The sequence below is a fragment of the Sparus aurata genome, chromosome 23, assembly GCF_900880675.1.
Source record: "Sparus aurata chromosome 23, fSpaAur1.1, whole genome shotgun sequence".
NCBI lineage: Eukaryota > Metazoa > Chordata > Actinopteri > Spariformes > Sparidae > Sparus > Sparus aurata.
In genome coordinates this window covers 295,914-314,554 of record NC_044209.1, presented here as the reverse complement: position 1 = coordinate 314,554, position 18,641 = coordinate 295,914, and the positions used below count along the sequence as shown (strand labels likewise).

At 39.9% G+C, this 18,641-nt stretch overlaps 1 long non-coding RNA gene across 1 annotated transcript; it reads left to right on the top strand.

The window, feature by feature from the left end:
• The first annotated feature begins 9,174 nt into the window (after positions 1–9,174).
• On the top strand, positions 9,175–16,282 carry LOC115575607 (uncharacterized). The gene is made up of 4 exons (XR_003982703.1): positions 9,175–9,276; positions 12,457–12,509; positions 13,055–13,174; positions 15,603–16,282. It is a non-coding gene; the product is annotated as an uncharacterized LOC115575607 (long non-coding RNA).
• The last annotated feature ends 2,359 nt before the right edge of the window (positions 16,283–18,641 follow it).

Sequence of the window (18,641 nt, the reverse complement as noted above, 5' to 3'; positions counted from 1 at the left end):
TCCGACCTCTTTTGGAACGTGTTGCAGGTATCAAATTCAAAATAAGTGAATATCTGAAAAAAAAACCCATTAAAGTTTATCAGTTTGAACATTAAATATCTTGTCTTTGTAGTGTATTCAATTAAATATAAGTTGAAAAAGGATTTGCAAATCATTGTATTCTGTTTGTATTTACATTCTACACAACGTCCCAACTTCATTGGAATTGGGGTTTGTACATTTGAGTGACTCTTAAGTGTGTAGTTTGGTCCAACAGAGATGTACACTACTGCTGCCTTGACTGCCTGATGGTTGCTGCCGGTACAGTATGTCACTTAGTCTCATTGTAGATTCAGAGCTCGATCACTTAGTTCTACAGATCCCAGTAAGGGAGTATCACTGTGACACGGACCCCTTGGACATTAAAACATAATTGGTTGGGCTATTGGGTATCTCCTGGAGGAAGTCACAGGTCATGGGTCAGCTTGTGGTCTTTAACAGTGGACCGTGTTAGCTGTCAATGGATTTGTGTTCAGTGCACCATGTAGTGGTGTCTTTGTATTTAGCCGCCAGATGGCGCTCTAGTGCAAAATAATTTAACTGGATGTTGCTTATCAACCACAATTTCCCATCTCATATGAGGGGTTGAGGGTTCAGTCTGGATTTATGTATTTATTTATATTTGCAACAACATAATAATAATAAATACACTTTTTTCATATAGCACTTTTCTTAACAAAGTGCCTAACAGGAAATCAAACCAGAAAAAGCAAATAAACCACATAAGACTAAAATGTCTTGTCTGAGTTCAGCAGGCAGAGATTTCCATAGTTTGGTGGCTCTAATCAAAATCTCAATCCTCTCTGCCACAGTGACAAACCAGCAGGGCTCCCTTTGTAGAGCTCAGTGGTCTAGAGGGTACCTAACAGGTTAATAAGTGCAAAATGTATGTAGGGGTGAGGCTATTTGATGCTTTAAAAGTCAGCACTAAGATTTTTAAAATCAGTTTGAATCTAACAGGAACCAGTGGAGGGAGGCAAGCTTGATGAGCTGATGATCTTTTTCCCAGTTAGGATTTGGACAGCAGTGAATGAGCACCTAAGTACAGTTCAATGCAATAGTCCAGCCTAGAATTGATACAAGCAGGTATAACTTTCTGTACATCAGCCAATAATAAAAATAATCTCTTTTTCCTTTTTAGATTATCCTGAGTTTAAAAAAAAGAAACAGATTGTACAACATTTTAACAAAAAGCCGTCTCTATGGCAATGTACTGAGCAGTACATACGAAGATGAGGAGATGTGGATGAAAGGTATGGAAAAGTAAGATGGCCCTCAGCATGGCCTCTCAGTTGATCGCAGCTGACAGAAAATGAATGCACTGGCTTGCAATGTGTAGCACAGCATCACATCATGAGCCTGATGTGATCATGCGGCTAGAAGTGAGATCCGACAGTTTCAGCACTAGGATGAACATCATGAGGCCATCTGCATCAAGATAAAACATTAGCGTTGTCTTGTGTACTGTGTGTAGATGGAAACCTAACCTCTCCAATCAGGTGAATTTAGGGACCGCTCATTAGTGTGAACTGGTCATTATTCCAATTTTCCGGCCTCAGAACAACCATTATTATGCTGATTACACCGTCAGAAAAAATATATCGACTGGAGAGACAAACATTTATTGATCCTGTTTGAATTGTGCCATGAATCACACACCTGACTTTTGTCAATGCAAAAGATCTCTCCTTTTGCATACCTGCAGTTGTCAGTATGATGTGACTTGGTTTTAATTATTTTAATACGTTTTCTGTGCTGAGGTGACGACCAGGTTGGTGTCAGTGACATCCTGAGTGTAGGGTTAAATTCACAAAGGTCATATGTGAATCATTCCACATTTCATACAAGATTGTTATTATTATTACAGAAAATAATCACAAATTTATGACAGTGACATGTATGTTCATCGAGATAAACTTCACAGATGAACACAACTTTGTGATGTTTGAAGCGTAAATTTAATGTGTAGCAGTAAAAAGCTAATACAGCTATAAACAGACTACATCACGGTCACATGACTTAAATGTCACCACCACGAAAAGTCTTACTACTCGATTACTATCCAGGTTTTCTATAAACTGATCACTGTACAAGTTATAAAGTCAGAGTTAGAATAGTTTATAACTAAAGTGGGCCTGTAAAGACGGACTAGTGAGTAGATGAGTCTCCGTGTTCACTGTGAGGACGTTCAATGTCCCCGACAACCTTTGTAGTCTTGTTTAGACACTTGTAGCAACCGCTAACCGTTTTAACATATGTAAACACTTTTGTTTAAAAAAGTTTTTTAGTCAGGTATTTATGATTTATGTGAATCCAAGATCTGGCAATCCTTAAATTATGATAAAGCAATTGTGGTGTTTTAAATTTAGAGTGATGCAGAGCTAATGTTAAAGAGGTTTTATTCTGGACTGAGGTCCATCCTCTGTCCATGTTTTGTGGAAATCTGTTCAGTAGTTGTCCTGCTGACAAACCAACCAACCAATAGACAAACAAACGGACAGGGACCAAAACGTAATCTCCTCTACTGAGTGCCATTCTAGTTTTGCTTGCGGTGCAAAATGTTACCAGCAGAGCCACAGGAACCCTCCCCTGCACCTGCAGGCAGTTACATTGCTACTGATAAGAGCCCACACTTAGCTGGAGCTCCACATGACCTGAAAACATAAAACATTACCTATAATTGTTGCCCCCGACTGTTTGGCCCAGGTCGGTGTCACTTCACACTGGAAGCATGGCTAAAAGACAAAATGGACTCAGCTGGGCTGTTTGCTGCTGTGTAACATATAACGGACACTTAGTGCTGATTAATTAGCATTAAATGAACAAAAGAAACATATTTAGTCTCTAGTGTTGACTGTTGGCTTCCTCAACTTCACTTGATATTTGAGCTGTTAGTGAATTTACAACAGCGACACAAAGCTGACCGTGGTGTTGCAGCTTTGTCTCTGTCGTCTTCCTCTTGTGTTGCATCCTCTTGAGCTTCCTCTGTGTGAATCTCCCTCCATCTTTGCCTCATGACCTCTATCGACCCCTGTACTCCCATCCATCCTGCCCCCTCCTCCACACAGACAGTGAGTCTGTCAGCCGCAGGGGTCAGTGAGGGCGGTCACTGTCAGGTGGTGTTTGAAAAACAAGCTGCTTCTTTTCTTTCAGTGCAACGGTGTTGAGGTTATGGACATCACCTGACTGTGATCTACAGCAGTTTCACATGTATACATGCCTGTTGTTGACGATTACAGGTATTTCCTTCCTCCTAATGCTTTAGAATCTCACCTTTTAACTGCTGATTTTGGGGATTTGGAAGGTATTGTATATTGTTCGTCTCAGTGCCTACCCGTGTATATTGTCAGATCTCACCTCTTGCTATATAAACACATAAGGCTCATGATGTGATGCTTTGGTACTCATTGCAAGCCAGTACATTAAATTTCTGTCAACTGCGATCAACTGGTGAGTTCATGTGAGGATGCCGACATTGTTGTTCACCTCTTCTTTTACCCGCGACTACTCTCACTAACCCTGAAAAGGGAGAGCAGGAGCTGATGGAGGAGGCAGGGGAAAAAAAAATGAAGGGGTGGGGATGTCTGTCTGGCCACCATGTTGACCTCATTGACCACAGCAGGACCAGGCTCATATTCACACACGCACACGCACACACACACACACACACACACACACAAAATGTGACCTAATCAATATGTAACTAAGGAAGGGAGGATGATGAAGAGAGTGGGGGTGAAGTTGCAGAAGATAAAGGGGGCTGAAGGACCGGTGAAAATGAGAATACATGTAAACAGGGCTGTGCTGGGATCTGATGATGGATGCAAACTGTAAACAGAGATATATGTGGAGAAACATTAAAAAAAAAAAGCTTTCATAACTGTAAATGAATTGGATCCACTGCAGACTAATGTATGGAGAATAGTTAGTGTAGCATGATGAGTGAAACTGCTGCACTTTTCAAAAATGAGTAAAGCTGCATTCAGTTGTATCTTTTGTGTTGTAAAGTGATCTCTCCACACTTAGGAAAAGAAAACTGTTGCCCGCAGACTGTCTCGTGGTTCTGGAGAGAATCAGACCAAAAGAACATTATGACTCTGTCCATGTGAATTTAGAAACATTTGAAGTGCATTTCACACATTCACCTGATGTGAAGCACCATGTCACATGTGATTAATAAAACTGCAGACTGTGCTGATACATGGCTTGGTGCAAGTTATTTTTCCTGGCACTGTTTGACAAATCATGTTTTTGAAAAGTGATGTCCCCGCATCCCCAGTGTAAATGGCACCTATGAAGATGTCACATGTCAAAATATCTATCTCACATGAAATGTCATATTTGAAAGCATTACACTTGTGATGCACTGATATGATTAGGGCTGCAGCTATCGAATATTTTTCGAGTATTCTACTTATTATCCCATTGATTAATTGAATAAAAAATAATTTTGCATTATTAAACAAAAATACCAAATAATGCATAACGAAAATGACAGGCCTGTCAAATAGACCAAGCAATTGGCTTTGTAGATTTGTGCATCTGCAGCATTAACCATTATTACCAAATAACCTATTAATAATGTTGCCCGCAGACTGTCTCGTGGTTCTGGAGAGAATCAGACCAAAAGAACATTATGACTCTGTCCATGTGAATTTAGTAACATTTGAAGTGCATTTCACACATTCACCTGATGTGAAGCACCATGTCACATGTGATTAATAAAACTGCAGACTGTGCTGATACATGGCTTGGTGCAAGTTATTTTTCCTGGCACTGTTTGACAAATCATGTTTTTGAAAAGTGATGTCCCCGCATCCCCAGTGTAAATGGCACCTATGAAGATGTCACATGTCAAAATATCTATCTCACATGAAATGTCATATTTGAAAGCATTACACTTGTGATGCACTGATATGATTAGGGCTGCAGCTATCGAATATTTTTCGAGTATTCTACTTATTATCCCATTGATTAATTGAATAAAAAATAATTTTGCATTATTAAACAAAAATACCAAATAATGCATAACGAAAATGACAGGCCTGTCAAATAGACCAAGCAATTGGCTTTGTAGATTTGTGCATCTGCAGCATTAACCATTATTACCAAATAACCTATTAATAATGTCTGGAGTAGGCCTATATGGTGTGGTGGTAACACCAGGAGTAAGGGTGTGTGTTTGTTTGTGTGTGCACGTGTGCGTGATAGAGAGTGAGAGAGACAAGATGAGCGTGTGTGTGTGTGGAAAGGAGTTATTTGGTGTAGGTTATTACTCTCTTGCGATTTAATACAAATTAGTTTTCACATCTTAAAGTGATATCTAGTCTATCGACATCAGGCTACAGCCTCCACAAATACCATACATTCTAACCAGCGATGGTAGTCTACATTAAATTAGCTTATACCATGGTCTGGGTGAATACTCGATTCTGATTGGCTGCAGGGTGTCCATTAATCCCTGATATATGGACACCTGCTAAGTAGCTCCAGTCAAATTGTCTGTTCACTGTTCTAAATTAATGCGCAAACACTGAGTTCAGTCTGTCAGTCCTTAGTGCCTTATCCTCTGAACACCACAGGATGGTGACTGTAACACACAAACTGCAGAAAGTACAATTCCCCTCTAAACTTACTGATACTTTGTATCACATAAGCGAATAATCTCACATCGCTGTTCAACCCTCTATTTCAGGCTGTGGCCATGTTACACACGGCCGATCATTATTTCATGAAAATCTTGATATTAATTTGGGGACAATGACATGACTGGTTAGCTAGCTAGTCTTGTTGTTAAACATAATGTCAAATTATATTTACTGTTTGTCAACCGTACGCAATGTTATTGACTTTGAATCTTGCTAGCATAGCGTTAGCTTTCTGGCTCATCGCTGAGCGGACTAAAATATCTCCCGTTGCCAAGTTGTATCTAAGGTCCATCCCATTTACTGAAGGAGTGAACAACGTTTCTGTTGCATAAGAACCTTGTGTCAGCGGCACTTGATGAGCTGGTGTTAACAACTGGATGCTTTCGGTTCGGATGTTGAATCATTGCTGAGGTGCTGTTGTGGTATGCCAGTTCTGCTTTGCAGTAGACACATTGCACTTTGTTATCTTTTTTTTAAGTGTGAAATGATCCCAAACTTCGGAAATTCTCTGTGTCTTACGGACAGTTTCTCGGTTCTCCTCCATTGTGCTAATGTGACCGGTGTGCTTCTGCGTTGTGTTGGTTTGAATGATGCTGTGACACTGGGACCTCTTTGGAGACAATCTCCGTTTATTCTGACAAAATATATAACAAGCAGAACCTCCATGTAAATCGTACTGTCCACTCGAGCTCCTCTCCCGCAGGAGAACTGTACAAAAGGGCGCCCGCGACTACGCGGCAAAATCATTATACAGCGAACAAACAAAATATTTAACAAAACATACCTGACAAAATAGATAACAAGCAGAACCTCCATGTAAATCGTACTGTCCACTCGAGCTCCTATACAAATAAAATGCAGATAAAGATATCGACAAACCCGGAAGTTAGTTTGGTTTGTCATAGAGTCAAGCTAGCGATTTTCAACTGTTAAAACCACTATTTTAAAATGCAACTCTGTTAACATGTATACATTATTAGACAGGAACAGACATGACAATAACATTGAGACCAGAAATACATATAATAAACAAAGAGAAACATTAGGATGGTTCAGGATTATCAACTGAATGAAATAAGGTAACCCACCTCTCCCGCAGGAGAACTGTACAAAAGGGCAGAGGTGGGGGGCGCAGGAAGCATTTATAGTGGGGACCACAGAAGAAGAAATCAAAAAGGAGGAGCTCCGAGCTACACACAGTCTGCACTGGATTCGGAGGCATTTTCTTGTCAGGCAGTAACAGATTTTGTGTAATTATATACATATTTCGTTAATCTCACAGGTTGACCCGGTTACACTAACTCAATTGTGAACATAGTGGTGTGTGTCCGCAATAACAGTCCGTATGGAAAAATGACCCCTGAGCTAAACAGGCTACATAACGCGGGTGATACAAATGAAACAAAGCCTCAAGGCAGAGATTTTGCTGATTTTTACTATTTTTTGTAATCGATTTATTCGAGTTACTTGAGTAATCGTTTCAGCTCTAGATATGATCCAGGCACCTGAAAATATAACTTTCAGATGTAGCATGGCATGTGAAACACTTTTCCATTGCATAGGATTTTTAGATAATTCATCTGAAATGTACGACACACATTTTTTTAATCACATTGCACAATATGTTCATATGATATAAGCATGTGGTGTCAGTTTCAAATATTTCACGTTTTCAAAGATTTCGCAATTTCACGCGTAACAACATAACATGATGCACTTGGCACTATAAAATTCCACGTGAGGAATACAAGACATCAGCCATCACAAATGAAAACATCACTTTCACAAAATATGTGAGTGCATCTCATGTGATTCACTAACATGATTCACTTTTAGTAGTTTTCAGATATTTGACATGTACCCGGTGTTCCAAAATAACACGTTTGAAGGCATTGCATGTCTACAACACATCCTCATACCTAAATGACTGAACAGGTCGATTGTCAGCAACTCTCTAAACAAATATCACCGTGCCTGAAACAACGTAAGTGTTGCGGCATATCAGCGTCAGGCAGACCACACTTTCACATACACTTACAGCTTGGTTAGGTTTCGGAAAACATTTACTATGTGTCTGCTGTCATTTCCGTCATGAACATAGTTTACTTTTGCTGAATTTTGGTTTCGAACTGGATGTGAACAGCAGTGTCCTGACAAAGTCCTGTAAGCTGTTTGTTGAACCCGTTGAACCCACTGAACCCCATCCGTTTCCAACCTCCTCCCTACACAAACTTGTCACTCTTAACACTGTTCTGCTCACTTCCTCCTTTGCCACCATGATAATACTACAGCTGCTAGAGGTCACCATCAATCAACAAATGGAAATGAATAAATGAATGTGTCATAATAAGCTGCTTTCATTTTTGACCTGTATGGTCGTTTTTCTTATGAGGACATGCTCTAAATCTAAAATGAAAATAGCAATTTCACATATAATATCAACAGATACAGAAACGTGATCGATGCTGATGATGTATGTGGTGCACATTTTCTTTTCATGTATAATCACTGGTTAAACTTGTGACATGATGCACAGATGTAGACATGTGAAAACGTTAACTCCACATGTAGTTCTACATGTGAAATCACATGTGGTAGATTCATGATTGGTTTGGACTTATGACGTGAGAAATTATATTTCAACAATGTAAATATAAATGTACCTAGTAACCCTACAGATGATCAACTTGAGTAAATTGAGGACAGTGTACCAGTAAAATTGACGATTCATTCAGAAATCTATATAAAAACACACCGGCTAGAGCTTTGGAGCCAGCGTCTACTTAGAAGATGATAATAATACAAACAGACAGGACGTGCAGCTGCATCAAAAGGGTTAACTGTCTGGGTCCGGGAGAGTGAGAAGTGGGTGTGTGTGTGTGTGTGTGTGTGTGTGTGTGTGTGTGTGTGTGTCTCCATGTTGGGGGGTGTCAGTAAGTGCATCTTTACAGTGTCAGTCAGTCTTGGAGTGTGAATATGTTTGAAGGCAGCAGTGAGGGAGGAGGAGGAGGAGATAGCGAAGGAGGGCAAAGCGAGAGAGGAGTGGAGGAGGGGTGTCTGGTAGACAGAAGAAGGGAGGGAGGCAGGGAGGGAGGGAGAGAGAAAGAGAGGGGGGAGGAGAGACAAGCCAAGTGTGCACAATATTCATTCAAACTGACAGAGGCTGTGTCCTGGTTTGCACTTCCCACTGCTTCACCGTCTCTCTCTCTTGCTGTCTTTCTCTCTTTCTCTTTCTCTCTCTCTCGCTCTTTCTCTCTCTCTCTCTCTCCCGCCAGACAGTCTGCAGTTTACAGCAGCAGGAAGAAGACACCGGAGAGCCACCCCGACAGGAAGAAAGGAAAAGAGTGTGATAAACGACAGACAAGGAGCAGGAGGAGAGGGAAAATCAAGGAGAAGGAGGGAAGTGAGGAAGAGTAGGGTTTTTGAAAAGAGATGATGAGTGGAGGATGAGAAGAGAAGATGAAATAGTGAGAGAGAGTGGTGGCTTGGCTTTTCAATGGGAGGGGTAAAGAAAGAGGTATAGAGATAGAGGAATGCTGAGAAAGAGGGACGGAGAGGAGACTACTGCTCCTGCAGAAGAGGATGTTGGGTAAGTCCATTTTGCACCTTTAATTTCATAATTTTTCCAGGCTGCTTTTTGTGCATGCAGCAGGGCTCTGATCCCAGAGCAGCCCTGACATCTACTTTCCATTGTCACTCTGTGGGAGAGGCTGCTTGCTGGCAGACGTGAATGCGATGTGACAGTGTGTCAGCGGATGTTTGCCGACACTGATGTGCGTGCATGATGCAATGCCAAGGAGGAACGCCCAGAGAAGCAGGGAAAGAGTGCAGAGTTGAGCATGGAAGTGGATGTAGTAAAGGACACCAGGTTGCATTCTAGCATACAGCAGCAGTGAGTGTATTCACACAATGGAGATTTTCATTCATTATTTCTCATGGGCTTGGCTGGTTGTGTGTGTGCATGTGCGTGTGTGTGTGTGTGTGCATGTTTTTGTTGTTTAGTTGGAGTATTTGCCTGTGCTCACATGTGTTTGCCTGTATAGATATGCATGTTGCATGTGTGTGTGTGTGTGTGTGTGTGTGTGTGTGGCTGTCCCAGTGGAAGTGAATGACAATTAGATTAAAGTATTGATCCAGTCTGGGCCAGGTAGCGAGATGCAGACTTGGTCACACACCCAGCAGCAGGGGAGGGGGGAAGGGCCATCACTATTCTCAATACCTCTGACATCACATACAAACACACTCACACTCACACATAGCACACATAGTAGCAGTAAGATTGTCTAATTCACAACATTTTCGTTGAGAAAATTACTTTTTAAAAAACAACAGGAATTCTGCCTGTAAATACCCTTCTACACACACACACACACACACACACACACACACACACACACACACACACACACACAGCGATAAATTTAGATTGTGTCACTTTGAAATACACTCTCATTCACAAACACGTACACATATCTATATGTATTGATGATGTAAAAGAAACAAACCTCTAATTCTGAACTCTTATTGAAATGTTATATCTACAGACACTCAAATGCACACGCACGGACACACTCTGGTCATTTTGTAACACAGGCACAAATATCTATATGTGATGATTATGTCAGCCTTTAAAGAAGCAAACCTCTCATTCAAAACTCCCAAACACACTCTCACTCACTTACTCACTCACTCACACACAAATAGACCGGCAGTTTCCCCAGTAATGGTGGTGCCTCCCTTGAACTCATTCACCGGCGGGTCATGGGTTCAAGTCCCAGGTGGGGGAGGGGGAGCAAGTGAGTGGAGGAGTTCCCGAAGAAGGGACGGAGGAGGGAGGGGGGAGGAGGACCGCCACTCACTCACCCGCCACCCACCCCATGTCTAGGAGTCTCCGTTTACCATCCCCCCTCATATTTACTTCACAGTCCACAATCTGTCTTCTTACTCAGACAAACACTCACTCATGCATTCATACTCAACCATATATGCATGCATACATGTGCTCCCGTCGTCTTACCCCTGCTTCGCTGGTGTGTAAGTGAGTGTGGAGGTCTTATATGTGATGACAAATATAATGCTCCACAAGGATCCATCTCTTGTTTGAAGAGACTGGTTATGTGTGTGTGTTGTCATCAGTATGTCAATGCAGTCTAGTTATGTGAGCAGCCACAGTCTGGGTGGAGCTGAATACAAACAGACAATCCAAACAGTGACATGCAGGTAAATGCCTGCTAACAGAGGGCAAATGTGTCAGATTTTACCCCAGCAGCAACAGCTGATACTATTTTTGACTTTCCCCCACATGCCCTTGAGCAAGACACCAGACCACCTGCCTGCACAGTCGTGTGTTAGCGCTTGCTGGAGTTCAAGGTGTTCAGCAGTCAGTGCTTCACTGAAAAAACATACCTGAATTTTAATTCAATTTACTGACGGGTTTGAACAGATTTTTTTAGCCACATTGGATGCTCCCTGGAATCCAACAGAGGACGATGTTGAAAGTTTATGATCCACAAGAACAGTTAACAGTTTCCACTACCAGCAGAGAACGCTTTCAACATTCGAAAAAGATAATTAAGTTGCTCCAAAGTATTTCATTGCAACTTAATGCTAAAATTACCAAAGATCCTGCCTCCAAATGGTATATTTATGATCTTGTTAGCTCTCAGAATTTTTGGAAGTATTGATTATTCATCCTTTTCTTGTTTTTATTAACATTTCTCCTCTTGGAAATTAATAAAATAACAAACATTCCCTGCTGTGAATTCGCAGATTTAATCACAAGCAAATTATAGACCTATGTATACACACACACACACACACACACACACACACACACACACACACACACACGCGCACCCCCCCCCCCCCCCACACACACACACACAGTCTCTCTTTTATAGGAAACAAGAGCAGCTGACCTTTGATCTCTACCATTCAGCCCGTCTGGAAAATACCAAGCCTGGAATCGATCAACACTCCTCTCACCCAGACAGCCTCCTCCCCTCCCACCATCCCCCCCAAACCTTCCTATTCTCTCCACTCACCCCCCATCATCACACAGTCAACCAAACAGCAGTCATGTTATGAGCTCATAGCAGCATTTGCTTGCTACTGTATGACCACACAGGTTGATTAATTAGGTAAGACATTTGATATATTAATTCTGAAGGAAAGATAAAGCTGGAGGAGACATATGTGAATATATTTTTACTATAAAACTACAAATGAATACAATACTCGAGATAAACTCTGACCGTGCACACAAAATGTAAAACTCTTTGTTGTTTTGTAGGTTATATGATACTATATAGCTATGTTTTGATATTGTGAGCACACTCACAGTCATTGATTCTAGCTCCATTATTGGGAAATGAAAATATTCTGATATTGATACATTGGTTGATGTCCACATTCATAAATATATATGTGGTTATCAAACACTTGTGACAAAGATATCTAACACAGCGGGATATTTGTTAGTTTACCAATAAACTTTAGTGTCCAAAATGACATCAGTGAAGTGAAACAGTAAACTTCACTGGGTGTTAATTAAAAATAACCTCAAGGATTGTCTTCTTTATATGTTCCTTAAAAAGAAAAAGAAAAGTTTATACATTTGGTTGGGCTGCAAGTAATGCATATTTAATGGCAATAACAGTCATCTACTTTTGTGTTTTGCATGTGTTGAGCAGTAACTGTTTGTTGTATATTCATTGATTTCTACCTTTAGTGACCAAATATCTGTCATGTCCACGGCACTGTGTTTCAGCTGCAGCCATTTGTGGAGTCCTGTGCTGTCATGATGTCTTCTGTTTAGTGCAGGTAAGCCCCTTAAACCTATAACCCTGTGATGTAGATGTAAACAGGAAGTGACATAGTGGCAGGGTTTGATATTCAAAATCAGACACTGAGTGAAACCGGAGACCTCAATCCAGTTAGTAGGGTGAGGTTTCCAGGCATTCCAAGTCCGTTCCAAGATGAATTCAGAGCGATGTTGATTTCTCAGTGGAGAGCTGCTGACCCTGAAGTTAGCATCACAACACATAGTTAATCACATCTTAAAAGAAGTGTTAATAAATACCTGATAAAAGATTTGTTAACCTTATTAAGGTGCTGTTTTACTGTATGTGATCATGTTATCGCTATGCTATTAACACTTTGTCTTATTAATGTTAATAAGAATGCTTGTTACAAGTACTAAACACCTCACTATAATGAATTCACACTTCTACTCATTCAATTTAAATGTCAGCCTGACACATATCAAAGTTATGGCTACACTGCTTTATCTTTCTATCTCTAGAAAGATATAGCAAGTGGTTTAGGTCAATGGTTCACCTGCAGAGCTCTTGTCTCTTCCTGTTCAGCGTCCTCCTGGGTCGGCCCTGTAATGGCTGTCCACTCCTTGCAGCGCTTGGAACAGGCTGTTTGTTAGCAGCGCTGTCAGCCCCAGTTTCTCAAGTGTTGGGGAACATTCAACGCTGTCGGTGAGTTTGTGACTCGGCGAAACCATCGAGTGTTGAGTGTACCTTTACACATGAGCTCACATCGGTCTGAAACGCACACCGCCATGTTTGCATACACACATACACAGCCATGATATACATAGACCATCCACAGCATTTTGTTATTTAGTTAAAACAGTTGCCACTAATGACATTAACAACAACATATTAACCTTAATGGCTTCTTTTCATCTAGATGTGTCAGTTAAAGGCTTTGTATTGTGTAAACTGGCTTGTCTGCTTGGTTAACTTAGGTAGATGTTATAGGTTTCACCTGTGCTGTCTTGCGATGATAGGTCAAAACGTTTGCTGTGAAATAAATCTGATACTAAAGCAAGCTCTTTGATGCTGGAAACATGAAATTACTTCAAAGGCAAAAAAGAAAAATCAGTCTTTAATAGAATTTAATAGAATCCAGTTGAAACAGTTTTTTTTTTTTACTAATTCTCAGGATATGGTGAAATTCCTCATTATCGAGGCCATTTTTCTTGGGAGATGCTTTATTTGTGCTTGTATTTTGGATTATTACAGAAAATGATCTCTGTGACAAAAACTTTAATAATTTATTCATACATTTTGAAATCACTACAAAATGTTAGTGGTTAATGTCGTTAGTTCTACTTGACTTTGGTAAACTGTATCAAAATCAAGTTTCATTATCTTGGCACAGCAAACGACATGTCTCTAGCTTGTTAACTAAAAATAATAGATCATGCACCTGTAAGCCCCCTCCACTGTATTTTCCTTCCAGTCTCCACAGTTGAATGTTGTAGCTTCACTGCGCAGAATGATGTGTGTGCAGCATGCAAGGCTGATTTCACATGTGTTGCTCAAATTGTACATTTTCCTCTGTGTTCAGTAAAATCCACTTTGAAGAGGCTGGTCTACAAGCGTGATTTGTGACATCACTGGGCAGATACCTGGCATACACAGATGTGAAAACTAGAAACCTCCAGAGAACACACAGAGAAAAAACTTTACAGTGAAATGAAAACTATTGTATAGTCATTGATTCTGGAGAGGGAGAAGGAGCAGGTGTCATTTTAAGGATTTATATATTTATATTAGGGCCGGGACTTTAACGCCTTAATTACGATTAATTAATTACACAAAAATTAACGCGTAAAAAAAATTAACGCATTTTAATCGCACATATTTTTGCACCGCGGAACGTTTCTCACTGGAAGAGTTTCAGGGGTACCGATTATACTGGAGCACCAACTAACGTTCATGACTTCAGACAACAACAATGAACGAAGAAGCAGATGAGACTGCTTTGGTCGGCCCCGTGGATGGGAAATTTTGTTTTCAAAAGCGGACGGATGGCAGCGTAGATAAGAGCATGCTATTGCTGGACTTTATGGCAAAAATTGCACTTGTCGGGGCAGCGTTAAGCTCAGTGGGTAGAGCGCGCGTCCCATGTACCGAGGCTCTGCAGCGGACCCAGGTTCGACTCCGGCCTGGGTCCGTTTGCTGTGTGTCACTCCCCCTCTCTCTCTCTCTCTCCCTGTTTCCTGTCATATCTTCAGCTGTTCTGTCAATAAAGCCATAAAAGGCCAAAAAAATATTTAAAAATTGCACTGGTCTGTTGGTCTTGAAAAAACAATGCTTTGTTGCTTAAGCTTCTGTATTCAGTCATCATTCAATGGTATACTAAAATCCATGTGAAAAAATTGCTTCTCACTGTTCTCAGGTCAAATATTTATGTGCGATTAAAATGCGATTAATTAATTACAAAGCCTCTGATTAATTCGATTAATTTTTTTAATCGAGTCCCGGCCCTAATATATATATATGTATATATATATATATATATATATATATATATATATATATATATATATATATATATATATATATACATATGTATATATATATATGTATATATATATATATATATATATATATATGTATATATATATATATGTATATATATATATACATACATACACATGTATATATATATACACAATATATATATATATACATATATACATATACATACATACATATATATACATACATATATATATACATACATATATACATATACATATATATACATATACATATATACATATATATACATATATATATATATATATATATATATATATATATATATATATATGTAGATCCCCCAGGGAAAAATAAGGTCATCAAAGCCGCAGGTTCATTTAAGTACAAATACATTCAAAATGTAAGGGCAAATATTGAAACAATAAAGAACAAAAAAGTACTATATACAATAAAAGGCTTAAGCACTTACAAAATAATTTAAAATATTGAGGTAGATAAAATACAATGCCGAACTAGTGCAAGGTGCAAGACAAATAAGGTGCAGTTTTATTTACAGAGATAATAATTTAAAGTACAATAAATTGTGCGTTTTTGTGTTCTGTTATGTGAGTGTTGTGTAGTTTCTCCAGCATCCTGTCCTCCACCGCCACCTCCTCCAGGGTGACAAGCTCGGAGCCAACAAGACTCTGCTTTCTTAATGAGTTTATTCAGTCTACTTGCATCCTTCACTTTGATGCCCTCCCTTACTGTATTTTGCATTATTTTTTCTATAAATATTATGTCAGAATTGTATTATCCGTGCTAAAATGCATGTTTAAAGGGTATCACATTCTTTTCAGATGTTAAAATAATACTCATACCATATTGCATAATCATTCCTGCTCTGCAAAGTATCTGTGAAGTGGGATGTGGGACAAAATGGACCAATACCATTTTATCATTTTATCAAAGGATCCAAAGGGGAAACAGATTTTGCTGTTCAACACCACCTGCAGTACATCAACACACTGTTCATTCCTCGTCGATGTCCACTTATGGGGAGAAACTCCCACATAGAGCAGTCCTCTACAAGCGCAGGGGTCCAGTTCACATTCATCGCTGTCGGTGGGTTTCTGATGCTGTCAACCTGCCGATCGATGGATGAAAACTGTGTCCATGCATGGCAATGCTTCCTGAAGTACTGCCTTAATCATCTGTATCAGCTGTTTGTCTTTTGCCTAGTTTATGTGTTGAAATGTAGTGTCAAAGAGATCGAGACATAAATAAAGACTTTGGAACAATATGTTGAAATTGCCGAGCACTTTGTGTTGTGTCACACCAACTATACCAGTAATATACATTTTTTTGTTATTGGTGAACTGTTTTGCTTTAGGGGTTTTCAATATCAAAAGGCACTGATGAGGGAAGTAAAGAGATGTGTGAGAATCAGACAAGTACTCGGACAAGAAAAAAATGACAGAAAATAAGTGATACAAGGAGACAGTGCATCACAATGTGGGGGAGGGAAATATGAGAAAATGACTTCAGGAGAACAGGAAGTTTGGAGATGACATAAGGCAACATGACTGTATGGTTGCCTCCAGGCTCCTACCATGTCACTGAGTTAGATGCCTGAACACAGAAGCAGCACCTTGCACCACAAGCCTCACCACTATTCACAGTAGTAGGCAAGACATTAGTCCTCTGAGCTGGAGCAGAAATGTGTGTGAAACAGGTCCAGTCAGTGATCATCATCAAGATATCAACTGACACAAGCAAATCAAGTTAGAAGTTATACATTTTTTTAAAATATTAGTTTATGCCTCACATTTTCATATCCTGTCTATGATCATGTTGGATGTTATGTTTGTTAGTTCAGACCTTTAACCATATTATCATATCAGTTTGTAACTCACTCAATTAAATTTCTAATCAAGGGTTTTTCTGTTCGTAGATAATTCAGTATAATTGTAGTAGTGTTCCTTTTTGTGAAGTTAAATTTTGAGTTTGCAAAGAAGAAAACATTATGCCAGTAACATTAGCTTAAATGAGCAAATAACCTGGTTAAGACACCCTATTGGATACTTCCCTCTCATTCTAAACTACAGATTACCAGTCATACTTCCCCTTGCATGTATATGAGCAAAACACACATTTTAAATGACTGTCTGCTAAGTTAAATACAGTTGATGTTATAGCATGACGGCAGACTACAGATCTAACATTTGCAAAAAAAAGGACTCGTCTGTATTTTGTTGAGTTGTGGACTTCTGTTATCCGAAATGTTTCCAACTATGTTCAAATCAGAGAAATCCACAGCCTCATGCTATCAAAGCTAATGGTGCCTTTCATTTAGCCGCTTACCATGATACTTTCTAGGGAAACATCAGATGATCCATCAGAGAGCGAGATAGTCAGTTAACGGTAACTAAACTTAATGTGAATGAAACTTTAAAATGTTACCTCATCCATGACTATTTCCATCAGAATTGGCAGTTGTTGAACAATGAAGACCACAACTCCCATGATTCTTTGCTACTTAAGTCCTTTGATTTGTTTTGACTGAGAGACCTCTAGCTGCAGAAATAACAAAGGCAACTGTACAATTAATTCTTAACTATCTGCTGGTGTTTCAATGATGCAGCAAGAGTTAGGTTTAGTAATTCACTAAAGCAGCAGTCTGGAAGTAGTTAGTGGTTAGCCTACTAAGAACTTGTGAAAGGAGGTGACACCTAAGCAGTTTTATTGGGGCAGCGAAACAATCCGCTCAAACAGCAATGGCGTTCTCAACTTATTCTTCAATGTTACTACATCCTACCATACGTCTTCAACTGCATAACCTCAATTACTGAAATAATGGACTCTCACCATTCAACTGTCCACATCGCAGTAAGCTGGCACTTCTACAGTCATTTGCTCAGGACAACACAATGAAGCTATTCTAATAGTACATCAGACAGATGCACAGGAACGGAGTACCACAATACCAGATGATAGCTTTGGGTCAGGTTAGGGCTTAAGTCACTTCCTGTAGGAGGCAGATGGGAGTTTAGATTTTGACCCTTTTGACCTCGACTTCCAAACCCTGCTGGACATTTCACTGACATCACTCTAACAGCATAGAGACAGAATGACAGAGACAGGAAACTGCATAAAAATCTGTGATGTTGCTGCAAGGAGTGGGAAAAAGAGAAGGAAGATATCACAGAGAAGAAAGGGACAGGGATAAAATGGTATGACAGCATCTCTGTGGACTGCAGGGATAGTGAAGAAAGTGAAGGAGAGACTGTGTTGGAACAAAGATGAATATTTACTAATAACATACAGAACATCATGAAACTGGTTCCTTGCATTTAACTCCTCCAGCAGGATCAGTGGGCCGCCAACATACAGAGCCTAAGAGACCAGCTCCAGATTAGCCCGTGCCTTGGTCATGGCACTGATCAGAGCTTTTTTTTTTTTTTTCTAAGTCTTTATATGGCTTTTTTTTTGTAGAACAGCTCAAGAAATGACAGGAAACAGGGTGAGAGAGAGGGGGAGTGACATGCAGCAAAGGGCCCCATGCCCGGACTCAGCTGCAGCAAGGACAAAGCCTCTGTATATTGGATGCTCACTCTACCAACTGAGCTAAATGGCGCCCCCTGACGGTAGCTTTAACCTAAGGTGCATG